At 41.0% G+C, this 12,920-nt stretch overlaps 1 protein-coding gene across 5 annotated transcripts in view; it reads right to left on the bottom strand.

Annotated features, from left to right (window-relative positions):
- Positions 1-12,920, bottom strand: part of MID2 (midline 2) — a 102,940-nt gene that overhangs the window by 80,660 nt on the left and 9,360 nt on the right. The gene's annotated exons all lie outside the window — the stretch shown is intronic.

Here is a 12,920-nt window from a genome sequence, read left to right as displayed (position 1 = left end):
TTTGACAGATGAGAGAAATGAGCTGCAGAGTTGGGTTAAAGTGTTTTGCCCAGTCATAAAACTAGCATATGGCAAAGCTAAGACTGAAACTCAGGTCTCTAGTCGTCAGATACAGTTTTGCCTCAGTATTCCATGATATTTTTTTTTTGTCTTTGGTGATAACACTTTATATTTATCAGTAGGTTCTTTCAGAAAAAAAAGATGGTATTTCAAGTGTGAAATTCATCAGAATCTAGCTTTCTATCTCACAGCTTCCCTCTTTTGGCACTAAGCGAGCTTACAGAAATGCCAGACTTCGAACTGCAAAGCCTGGCTGTATCTAGACAGGACATCCATTGCTTACTATCATTTATTGGGACATAGATTCTTTGCAAATCTGTTTATTACAACAGGGTTACAGCACTACTAAGACCTCCTAGCATATTTTCAGTTGAGCATGCTACTCTCTTCCATTCATCCTGTGGGAAAACAAAAACAGAATGTTATTCACTCTAGATTAATAATAGGATTTTTTTTAATTACTCCTCATTTTCAAGTCTTCAGCTCTGGCGGCTGCTTCTCTTCCAGTACCTGCCCCAATAACCATTCCTCTCTCACTCACCATCCCAACAAAGTCTGTTCCAAATGTAATATCCCAACTTCTGGGCCTTTATTCTGCTAGCATAGCATGCCTTCCCTTGGTCGTGCCCATTACTTCATTGCTGTCTTCATTGTTCCTACAGTTCATAGTTGTTCAAAGTTCATGTTTTGGGCAGGGGCAGGGAAGAGGGGGCAAGGAAGAGTGGGGAAAAAGTGAGAGGACTCATGTACTTGGCCCCTTTCTTTTCTGCTAGGTAGCTGTGGTTCCTTAGTATCCTTGACACTGTCCCACGAATCTATCCCAGGAGAGTATTCCCATGGATATATGTATTGCTAGGACAGGTAATCTGATCTCACTTGTCCTCAATCTGGATTACGAGAATTAGCTTAATCCCTGCTTCTTGCCAGATCTCTCTTGGGTTCTCTGGCTTTATTCCCATGGGAGTGAGTTTTCACCATTTGTTCCATTTTTTTTTTTTTTTTTTTTGGCTTGGGCACTGTGTCTCTCCTGGCCTTCCTTAACTCCACCACCATCTCAATCTGTGGTCTTCCCCTTAGCAAGGAAAAAGGAAGAGAGAGAAAGGAAAACACGAAGGCCCACAATTGTTGATTTGGATGTAAGTTCTAAGCAAAGAAAATGTCAGGACAAAGGAAAGAGATGGTAGTTCAGAGACTTAATACAAAAGGTATTTCGTTTGTATTTAATACAGAAGGTATTGCGCACCCACTCTATTCAAGGTGCTTTGACTTCAGAGATAAAGAGGAGATGAAATTAAGATGGGTCTTAGAGAAGGAGAAATATTGTATGATATCCTTACACATGAAATCAAAAAAAAAAAAAATACAAATGAACTCATTTACAAAACAGAGACTCACAGACTTAGAGAATGAAATTATGCTTCCCAAGGGGAAAGGGTAGAGGGAAGGGATACTTAGGGAGTTTGGGATGCACAGGTACACACTTCTATATATTAAATGGATAACCAACAAGGTCCTACTGTATATCACAGGGAACTCTGCTCAATGTCATGTGGCAGCCTGGATGGAAGGGGAATTTGGGGGAGAATGGATACATGTATATGTATGGCTGAGTCACTCTGCTGGACATCTGAAACTATCACAACATTGTTAATTGGCTATACTCTAATATAAAAAAAAAGCTTTTTTTTTAAAAAAAAGGTGATTAATTTCACCAAGTACTTTAGAGTGTTTTTTTTTTTTTTTTACTTTACAATATTGTATTGATTTTGCCATACATCAACATGCATTGGCCACAGGTGTACACGTGTTCCCCATCCTGAACCCCCCTCCCACCTCCCTCCCCATTATAGAAGGGCAATGTTTTCTATGTAAAAAGCATTCTTATGGCCCATATTGGGGGCCTGTTTATTTCCTCTGTCAGCATTGAAGTCTAGGCCCCTAACATCAGAACATAGATCCCCCATAACTGTCCACCCTGAGACTCTTACCCAGACCTGTGGACTCAAATTATTTTCAACTGGATGGTGATGGATTTACTTATTCATGGTACTTATCATAATTTATACTTAGATAGCTGTTGGTGCTTGTTTATTGTCCATCTTCTGCTCTAAAGTATAATTTCATCTCCCTGAAAGGGAGTTATGTCTGATTTGGTCTTAGTTGCAACCCTTCTGCCTGAGGAGCATATTATAGTTCACATATACTGAATAGAGGAATTGAAACAGTGAATCAATGGACATTCATGACAACTAAGTTTTAAATATGGGCCCTAGAACTTACTTTGAAGTAGTTAATATTTTTAAAAGCCTTATAATGGATATTACTAAGTTAAATTTTGGGGGGTTGATTTTTTTATATATTTATTTTTATTTGTTTATTTGGCTGCACCGGGTCTTGCTGCAGCACATGAACTCTTCGCTGCAGGCATGTGGGATCTTAGTTCCCCAACCAGGGACCAAACTCTAGCCTCCTGCATTGGGCTCATGGAGTCTCAGCCACTGGACCACCAGGGAAGCCCCTGATATTTCTTTAATTGGAGGATAATTGCTTTATAATATGTGCTGGTACTAAATTAAAACTGATATGTATTTTAATAGTACTATGAAGGCCATTATATTAGCTATCATAGGATATTCATTAGTGTACATGTTGATTTCTTTGGGTGTCATGTAAATATATAGAGGATATATAATATGTGAATAGAAAAAAATTAAGATGGGTCTTGAAGGATAAGCAGGACTTTAATAGAGATGAAGGAGGGCAGGGCATTCCAGGCACAAGGAACAGCATGAGCAAAATAAAAGGGAATAAAGTATAGGACATATCCAGGGAACAGAGTTGAGTTTGGCTAGAACAGAGGGTACAAAAAAATAGTGGGGCACAAGGCTGGAAATGGAGATTGAGGCCATTATGAAGGTCTTAAATGTCTAGGTGAAGAGTCTGTACTTGTTTTTCAAAGCAGTAGGGGTTTATCAAAGGCTTTTGAGCAAGATAATGACATAATCAGGGCTGCATTTATGAGATCAACCTATGTGAGGCAGACTAAAACACAAAGACCTGGGAGCAGGGGCACTGGTCAGGAGGAGACTTGCAATATGCAAAGCAGTTGGTAATCAGATATGGGCCAAGCTAAGAGGATAATCAAGAGAAACGTGTTTCAAGAAAGGATTTGTCACTCTTAAATATGCAGAGAGGGCAAGAAATATGAGGCCTGATAAAAGGCAGCTGGATTTGGTAATTAGAGGTCACTGGTGGCCTTTGAAAAAGGAGTTTCAGCAGAGTTTTGGAAGCAAGTGCCAAACTGTGCAGGGTTAGTATGTCAATAGTGATGACGTAGAGGCTACAAGTCTGGACTCCTCTTCAAAAATTGAGCCATAAGGTGAATATGATGGAACTGTAGTTTGATGAAAAGGTCCAGTTCAAGTTAGAGAGTAGGCATGGGTAACGGATACAATCAGTTTGTGATTTCCTCAGGCAGAGTGGTCCAGATTCCTAGATCAGTGGACATTCCATGTATCACAAATGACTCTATCGACATATTAGGTAAATATAGTGTAGATTGATGAACTCAGAGCAGATATAATGTTAGAAATCTGTATTTCAACTGTACTGTGTTTTCTTTCAAACATGGGATTCCAAAGGGAGAATGTTTCCTAACAAACGCATGCAACCTGTTGCAACACTTGTCATGAAACTGATATCTTATAAATAATTCATAGTGTAGAGCAGTACTAATCCCTGCCGTGTGTTCCTCATTTATGGCTCACAACTGAGACTCACAGCTTCTGTAAAGCCACTGAAAACAAAAATTAGGGCTGAACATACAATGTGGGGTCTGATTAGACTACAGACCTTGGGTTACCATCACAACATTATAGCAAATGGTTATTTCGCTCTGCCCACCCCCTAGCAATTTGCTGAATGCCAGCACATTTTATCAACCCAGAACTAGAACTGACAAGATGACTCTAATTTCAACCTTACTTCATTAATATGAAAGTGCTTGGAAAAATAAATCTTTGGCTAATGAAAACACCATCTGTTGATGGCTTTTTGCCACTGTTTTCTTACATTACGAGACATAATTCGAGGGAAATACCGAACATTTACTTACTCACTTCCTATTCATTTACTGGAAATTAAAGCCTCCTCTCAAACTGGAATTGATTCTCAATAACGAACATATGCAAAGGGAAGCAGAGAACTGAAGCAATTATGCAGTCCATTTCCTCACCCTTCCTTATCATGCCTAGCCCTAACGAATCATTTGCAACTAGAAATTCTGTGTCACTCTAGTTTTGAATGATTTCATTGATTTGGCCAAGTAATTATCATGGCTATATGCTGCTGCTGCTGCTGCTAAGTCGCTTCAGTCGTGTCCGACTCTGTGCGACCCCATAGACGGCAGCCTACCAGGCTCCCCCGTCCCTGGGATTCTCCAGGCAAGAACACTGGAGTGGGTTGCCACATATGCTGAGTAAACTAAAAGGACGTGTGTGTGTGCGCACATGTGGGTGTGTGCAAAATCTTATGTAAAACATGTCTCTTTGTTGTTGTGTTGCTCTTGTTCTTTTCTCATGCGGTCCACTTAGTGACTGGGCCAGGATCCCTCTGCCTAACCCTGGTTAGTGCAGTTTTCTCTGAACACTTGATCTATGATAATGAGCGGGCCCAAGTGGCAGGGGAGATTGGAATGGAGATATCTGCTGGAGGAAACAGGACAGGAGGTTGGCAGGGAGAGCAGGATGAAGCTCCCATTTCCTGCTGCAGGAGGTTACCTCTGGCCCCTTCTGTGCTTCCCTGAGGCTTAGAGAAGCCATTTAGCTATGAAACTGTGACACAACCTGCCCCCTCCACACTTCCAGGTGACTACATTGTTAGAGCTCTCTCAAAACTGTACATGTGTCTAAATGGCACAAAGTGAGGGGAAGACTTGGCTGATTTGCATAACTGAGATTTTAAAAGGCCCAAGTTAGCTTAATTGGCAGTCTACACTGATTACATTTTTACCCAAGTTCCACCTCATTTGTGTCACATAGACTTGGCCTGTTTGTGTTTTGTTATACCCTTCCCAAAGAGGAAAATGCTTTGCTATTTCTGAGAAAGCCAGGCACAGGCTATTCTTCTTCCAGACAGCTTCCCATAAAAAGAAATGGCTTCACTAACCCTCTCAAATAATTGCTGGGTTTTTTTTTTCACTTCTTTAGACACAGGTTATTTCAGATAACTTTATCATTGCTTCACTCAAGAAATCTAACCACACATTCAAACGCCAGCTCTTCATTAAAACCAGAGAGTCCCCTTATGGCACACACTTGACCGTGATCTTCATCTGTCATGCTCCAGGAAGGCACATGTAGTCACACATACATGAGCATACCTATATACACTTACCTGACACAGCAAGTCTTGAAGCCTAGAAATGGGCAAAGCCTTTCTCTTTTGTTCTATTGAAACATGTTTTATTGCCACTGAGGTACAAGGCAAACATTATCTAAACCTAGACAAGATCCCCACTGTTTTGACGTGGGAACTGAACCTTGGAGGTTGCAGGGAGAAGTGAATGGAAGAAAGGCCAACCCACCCCAAACCTCAGCCTTCCCAATTGACAGCAGACAACTTCATCTTTAAAAATACTTGGAGCCAGTGACCCCATTGCTATTCTTTGACAAGCTCTTTTTGACATCCTGTCTATTCACTGATGTTCCCAGCTCTTCCAAAAGCCAGTAGCCAAAATCTTAGCACAATTTTGGGGTCACATTCTGCCTTTTTTTAACTGCTTGTCTTAAAATACTTACTTTGCTTTTGCTTCAGTCTGTCACTTTATGTATCAATTACATATGGCCTTTCAACAGCAGAACACACCATCTGGTCCACAAACTGAAGCCCACACCCTTATGCCTGAATTTATTTCTTCCCCAAACATTTATTTGCTGTTGTATAGACACAGGCTTTGTCCCAGAATGAGAGGCAGGTGACATACCGGGGGTATGAGATCTGCCCTCCCTGAGGGTTTCTTGGGGAGCCAGCAGACTGGTCTTCAAGCCAGGTGAAATAGGTGGCCAGCCCTCCTCTTCTCAGAAGGTCCTGAAACCATCCAGCAGAGATGCACCCTCTCCCAGTCTCCTTAGCAGAAATTCTACACTAACAACCTACAAGCTACACAGTCTTTTCTTTTTCCTCTCTTCAGGGGTGTATCCTGGTTAAGTCTCTAGCTTAAATGTGTAAATTATGATTTGGACCTTCTAAAAGAAAACCTGTACTAAAAACCTAAATCTAGTGTTTACTTTGATAATGCTAACCAAAGGAACTCTACTTTCCCGGAGGCCTCACTACTCTCTTCCACTTGCATGATTCTTTTTTGCTCCTGCCTCTTCATACACATCCTCCCCTTTCTCCTTCATTTGTTGCCCCTCCTCTGTTGTCTTCCTTCTAGACCAGGAGGGTGATTCAGGGCTTGCTCCGCAGCTCTCATTCAGCCCACTACTGCATGCTTCTCCCTCCACGCTAAAGACCCTCAAACCTATGTCTCTGGCCCTGATCTTTCAGCCACCGCAAAGGCACAAATGTCAACTCCTTCTAGAACATTTGCCCTTTCAGTTCTGAGAGTGCTCCATGCTCAACCTCCACCAGATATTTGAACAAACTATTTTCTCTGGACTACAACACTCCTTGCCCCTAACCCAACCTTGTCCCTCAACTGGGGGTCCAAAATGCCACCCAAAGTCTCTTTTGTTGCCCCTCCTATGTAGTCTCACACCCTCCCACCACCGCCCCTCAGAGCCTCCACTATCACTCACCACAGTCTTGTCACTGTGTTCTCACTTGTCTGCCTCCCCACACTAAGCTGAGCACTCCACCAGGGTTGGGGCTGTGTTGTGTTTATCACCAGAACCCCAACACCTCTTCTAGTGCTTGGCACCTAATAGATGTTTGGTAAATGTTTGATGCGTGAGTGAATATTAAGTGATCCACGATCAATCACACAAACTCAAATCTGAAGTCAAGTCAACCCCCAAAACCACTAGCCCCTTTCTAATTTCTCTATTTCTATGTCCAATACCACCATTCTTCAAGACATCTCCTCAAAAATCACTTTTTAATTCTTTCTCTTCATCATCTATAAGTACTGTAATCGTTCTCCAAGTCCTGTCAATTCTTTCTTCAGTTTCTCTCCAATTGGCCCTCTTCTCCAACAAAATCATTTGATTCCTGCTTTTAGCTTAGTGACTTCCTTTCACCGACCTTTCCTCTGTGCTTCAGAGTACCCTGTGCAAACCTCTGTCATGGCACTTATCATACTGAATTCAGAGATGTCCTTATCTATCTCCCTTATTGAGCTCAAAGTTCCTCAGGGCAGGTACTGTGCCTTATTTCCCATGTCTCCAGATCCTACTACAATGACCTAAAGACCCAGGGATCAAACCCGGGTTTCTTGCTCAGACATATTCTTTACTGTCTGAGTCACCAGGGAAGCCCCATCTCATTTATTAAGTGAAGTGAAGTCTCTCAGTCGTGTCCAAGACTCTTTCCAACCCCATGGACTGGCTTCCCTGGTGGCTCAGATCATAAAGCATCTGCCTACAATTCGGGAGACCCAGGTTCAATCTTTGGGTTGGGAAGATCCCCTGGAAAAGGGAATGGCAACCCACTCCAGTGTTCTTGCCTGGAGAATTCCATGGACAGGGGAGCCTGGTGGGCTCCAGTCCACGGGGTCACAAAGAGTCAGACAAGACTGAGAGACTAACACTTTCATTTTAAATAAACAAAATGCATGCTCATTAATTGCTTTTTAAATGAATGAATGAGCCCCAGAGCTAAATCCCTGGGGCTACAGTTTAAGTTCTTGTCTGATCCATCTTCAGGGGAGATAAAGAACAAGACATTACCTCATATATCAACGCTTCATGAACTTGAATGTCATTATTACATTTTCCCCTTTAAACCTCACTTCTTTGGGTTTAATAATTCTTGTTTCTTTAATCTTTCCTTGTTTATATTATATTTCTGTAATATGTTCTTTTGCCCAATAATAACAGACAGGAGTTTCATCCACCCAAGAACAATCTTGGAGTTAATGTTTTGTAAGCTGTTCTCAGACTGATGATTGTTAGCTCTTTCAGATGTTGATGAAGAGGAGACTTGGGACAAAAGAAATAAAAGAAAAACAGAAAGATAAGAGCACAGATAGGGCTTCCCTGGTGGCTCAGCTGGTAAAGAATCCACCCGCAATGCAGGAGACCTGGGTTTGATCCCTGGGTTGGGAAGATCCCCTGGAGAAGGGAAAAGTACCCACTCCAGTATTCTGGCCTGGAGAATTCCATGGACTGTATAGGTCTCAAAGAGTCGGACACTACTGAGCGACTTTCACTCACTCACTCAAGAGCACAGATAGTTGGAATACCCACTTGCTAAACTTACTCTCAAATCTGAGAAACAACAGAAAACATCATCCAACACAGGGGCCTGTTACTACTACTAATAGAGTCAGGGAATCAATATAATTATTGGAGGCAGATAAAGGTGATTCAAATGAGTCTTAGCACACAGTTCAAGTAGAAATGGAAAAAAATGCATTTTTTTTACCCTCCCACACACATACAGAACATGTACAGATTTATACATATTCTAAGTAGTCAGGGGCAAGTCTTAGACAATTAACAGACTACAGATCTACAAGCAAGAATGATTTTAAGTTTGTGAGATGAAGGCTGGTTTAGCTGGAAAACCCCATGACAAATATTACAGCTCAGACAGTAAAGAATCTGCCTACAATATGGGAGACCTGGGTTCGATCCCTGGGTTGGGAAGTTTCCCTGAAAAAGAAATGGCAACCCACTTCAGTATTCTGGCCTGGGAAATCCCATGGACAGAGGAGCCTGGTGCAGTATAGTCCATAGAGTCACAAAAAGTTGGACATGATTGAGTGACTAATACTTTCATACACACACGTCTACCACCGTACCTTAGAGGGTGCAAATCTAGACACAAATGTTCTGCTCTTATAATATCAATATTTAGCTAGTGTGATTCAGTACCTAAGTGGGTGAAAGTGAGAAACAATTCTTTCTGTTCCTTCGGCTATGGTAACCCACCCTGTCCTCTTAAAGATTTGTCTCATCATGAAGCTCATTTATTGGCGATCCCTTGTCTCAGGATGGGGTCTACTGAAGCCCTAATTCTCCTTAGGGTGACCACAGAAAACCTGCCCTACACTCATGACCCCTTCATACCCCAGTTATCCACAGATTAGCCCACAGAAGATGAACACAGGCACTCTCTCCTCTTCACACAGAATGACACACATTTATAGATACACAGACACACACACACACAGATTAAATTCTCAGCCACCCACCCACGCAGAGATACACATACTTGTGTATAGTGACATATACAGATGTATGCAAATATGCCCTCTCTCAACCCAGTCTCTCATAAAGATATTTCTCCTTATTTCTCTGATATTCATACTGGTTCAGAAACAAACATCCATTGGTAGATAAGCTGTGAGGGTATCTGTTTTGGCAGACAGAAGTGGGTGTCAAGTGGGTGAGTAGACAACCGACTGGGAGAAGGTGGTGGCTGAGTGAGAATGGGTGGGTAGATGACAGAGTGACTGAGTAGGAAGAAGGACAAGTAACCCACTATGATAAGATTCTAGAATATCATATTTTCCAACCTTTTAACTCTCACTGTGGTTTTCTTTTGAACATTCTCCAAGTCTCATATCTCCCTTCTCTTTGTCTGGCAATCTTTAGCTCTCTCTGTCTCAGTCTTTGTTTGTATGTGTGTGTGTGTTGAAGGGGGAGTGCGGGGGATGAACTTTTACTTTCTATAGCAAAAATCTTACTCTAGTGCCAGGTAATATTTTATAACAACAAGATCCCTGATAGGTAAATGTAACTGCATTTAAGAATTATTTGTAGTAATGAATTTGTGGAAATGTAATAAGAAAAAGAAAATGTACTTGTTTATTCCCTTCAGGAAATTCCTCTATTCCCCCTGGTTTTCATCAGCTATATTTTTGGCAGGCTGTGGGCATGGAAATGTGAAGACATCACTCTCAAAGAGAATTATAATAATCACATCTGATTTATACAGATGTCACCTTAGGGTTAGGCAGTTAGAAAATCCAGCAGTCAAAATGGATAGATACCTGAAATTGAGGACATGTCACACTTTTGCTAACACTCTGGTTTTTATCATTATCAGTAGTTCACAGGAGATTTTTTTCCCCTAGACTTATTAACTGTTAAAGATGGCAAGACAGCTTTATATCTTATGAGTATGGAAACAAGCTATAGATTCTGGTATACTTCCTGCAAATCCATTACAAAGATTTAATTCATTTGGATTTCTTGAGCCTATACTATGGGTGCTAGACACAAAGGAAGGCTTTGGAGAAATGAAAGACACTGTGCATGTGTGCTCAGTCACTTTAGTCATGTCCACCTCCTATGGACTGTAGCCCACCAGGCTCTTCTGTCCATGGGATTCTCCAGGCAAGAATGCTGGAGTGGGTTGTCACTGTGTGCTCCAAAAAGACATTGTGCCTGGCCTCAAAGAATTTATGGTATCATTGGGGTGTGTTGGAGTGGCCTTACAGGATTTCAATAGAGCACTAAACAGTAGGTAGGACTCCTAAGCAGGCCAAAAGAACAGTATGAGTGAGTGTTAAGAGTCAGAAAAGAGAGTGGCATGTTTAGCTGATAGTCAGGAGGCTTTACTGGATGGTGAAGGTAACATGCTTGAGAGTGGCAGGAGGAAAAGATAGGTGAGTAAGCATGAGAACCAAGTTGTACAGGACTTGGAATATCCAGTTGAGATCTGTCCCCAGCAGAGAGTCACCCAAATTTGACCTCTTTTATAAAGCCAACATTTATTAATGCAATAATATCAATTTTTCTAAGGGGCAGAACTCATGTGACAATGAAAACTCTAGAATATGAAGCATTTTTATAGAAATGCAACATATATCATAAGCTTATATATATACGGAATAGTAGATGAAAAGAGAATAGAGAAAATAGTTACTCTGATAGGCCTTAAACTGTAATGACTGTCATGAACACAATTACTCTGTCAAATCAAAGAATTAATTAAACCACTGGTAGCCTTCTGAAGGATATTTAGATAGACTGGACAATTAGATAAAGATAATAAACAATACTAAGTATCCCAAATCCTCTAACCCATTTTGAGTACATGTTAAGAAGACAGGCTAGCCTCTGGTTCTTCTGACCTTTCATCTAAAATGTCATGATCTGTTTATTCTTTATTGAACAAATAAATATTTAAGACCACTAATCCTAATCAGGGAGGTTAGTGCAAAAAGAGTAGTTAGAAATGCCACCAATGAATCTCCAGAAGAAAAGTACAAATAAACACTGCGTCAGTCACTGACCAGTAAGTAAAACCTTTCCTCCTCGGGTATGACTCCTGTGCTCCTCTGAGGGCCAGGGGAGTCCACTCAAGGCCATCTACCCTGTAGCTTCTGACAGCTACCTTTCTCGTTTCTCCTTCAGGAAGAATCAAGCAGATTAAGGGGATAATCCTAAATGCTTTTCTAAATTAAAATTAACTCAAAGAAGTGAGGATATGTGACCCTAAACGTCAGACTTCCTCTTTGCTTAATGTGGAGAATTAATATCCTTTTATTCTTGGCACCAAACCCAAGTGACCCCTACCCCACCCATCCCCCTCTCACACAAGCAGGACTTCTCTCTCCCTCCTCAAAGTCCAAGTTGTTCCAGACAACATAACAAACCACACAGTTGGGAATGATTCATATGTTTCCACTCTCTGTCCAAAAATGAGCAAAATAGTTTCCACTTAATTTATAATCTGAATTTTCTGCACATTTCCTAAAAATTTAAAGGGGAACAATTCAAAATGTGGTCTTTCCTAACTCCCCAAATTACTGATTAGTTACAGAGTAAAGTATCTTTTGGTAAAATACTTTTATTTTACACCTATCCCTTGGAGACAAGGACTATAGCTGCATGATGCCAAATATCTAATCAATCATCCAATGTTTTCATGTTTTCGGATGTTTTCAAAAAAGCTGGTGTTCTGTAGATACAGGCTTGGTCTATCCAGTCTTTTGTTATCTCAATGGTACATATGGATACAGATTTTTCTGTTTGGAATATTTCTCAAGGCCAATGCCTTATTATAGTTCCAACACCTGCAAATATTTGGCAGAGATTGTTCTCTCCTCTCCATATCCCCTGGTCTTCCTGCAACCCCGCTTCCATCTCTTGCTATTAAAAAGCTATAAGTTTATACAATATGCTTTTTCCTTGATGCTATTAACTGTTTATCTGTGACCCATGAAATGTGCAGTTGCTGGAGCATAAATTTAAGTTTCAAATCACATTTCATAGGAAAAATTTAGGTCCAAAACAAGGTGACAGCAGGCTACAAGAGAAAGGATATTTAACTCAACTTAGCTCTAGAAGCTGAGTTCCAGTTCCAGTTCTGTGACTTTGACCAAATGGCTTAACCGCACAAAGCCTCCATTTATACCAATTTAAAACACAGGGCTTCAACTGGACCAAGTCCAAGGCCAACCATCTTAGGATTCTAAGAATTGAAGCCAATGAGATTATTGCCCTCTGCAGTCTTGATATGAATGAGAATATCAACTTGAGTGAAATCAACAGATAAACATTAAACTTTGTACAAATTTATAAATATTAAATGTAAATAAAATCAAAAGGCACAAACTGGACTTCCTTGGTGGCTCAGTGGTAAAGAATCTGCCTGCCAATGCAGGGGAAAAGGTTCGATCCCTGATCCAGGAAGAATGCACGTGCCACAGAGCAACTAAACCCATGTACCACTACTGAGCCTGT

The sequence above is a fragment of the Bos mutus genome, chromosome X (genome assembly GCF_027580195.1).
Source record: "Bos mutus isolate GX-2022 chromosome X, NWIPB_WYAK_1.1, whole genome shotgun sequence".
In the NCBI taxonomy this organism is placed as follows: domain Eukaryota; kingdom Metazoa; phylum Chordata; class Mammalia; order Artiodactyla; family Bovidae; genus Bos; species Bos mutus.
This window is presented reverse-complemented; position numbering and strand designations above follow the sequence as displayed.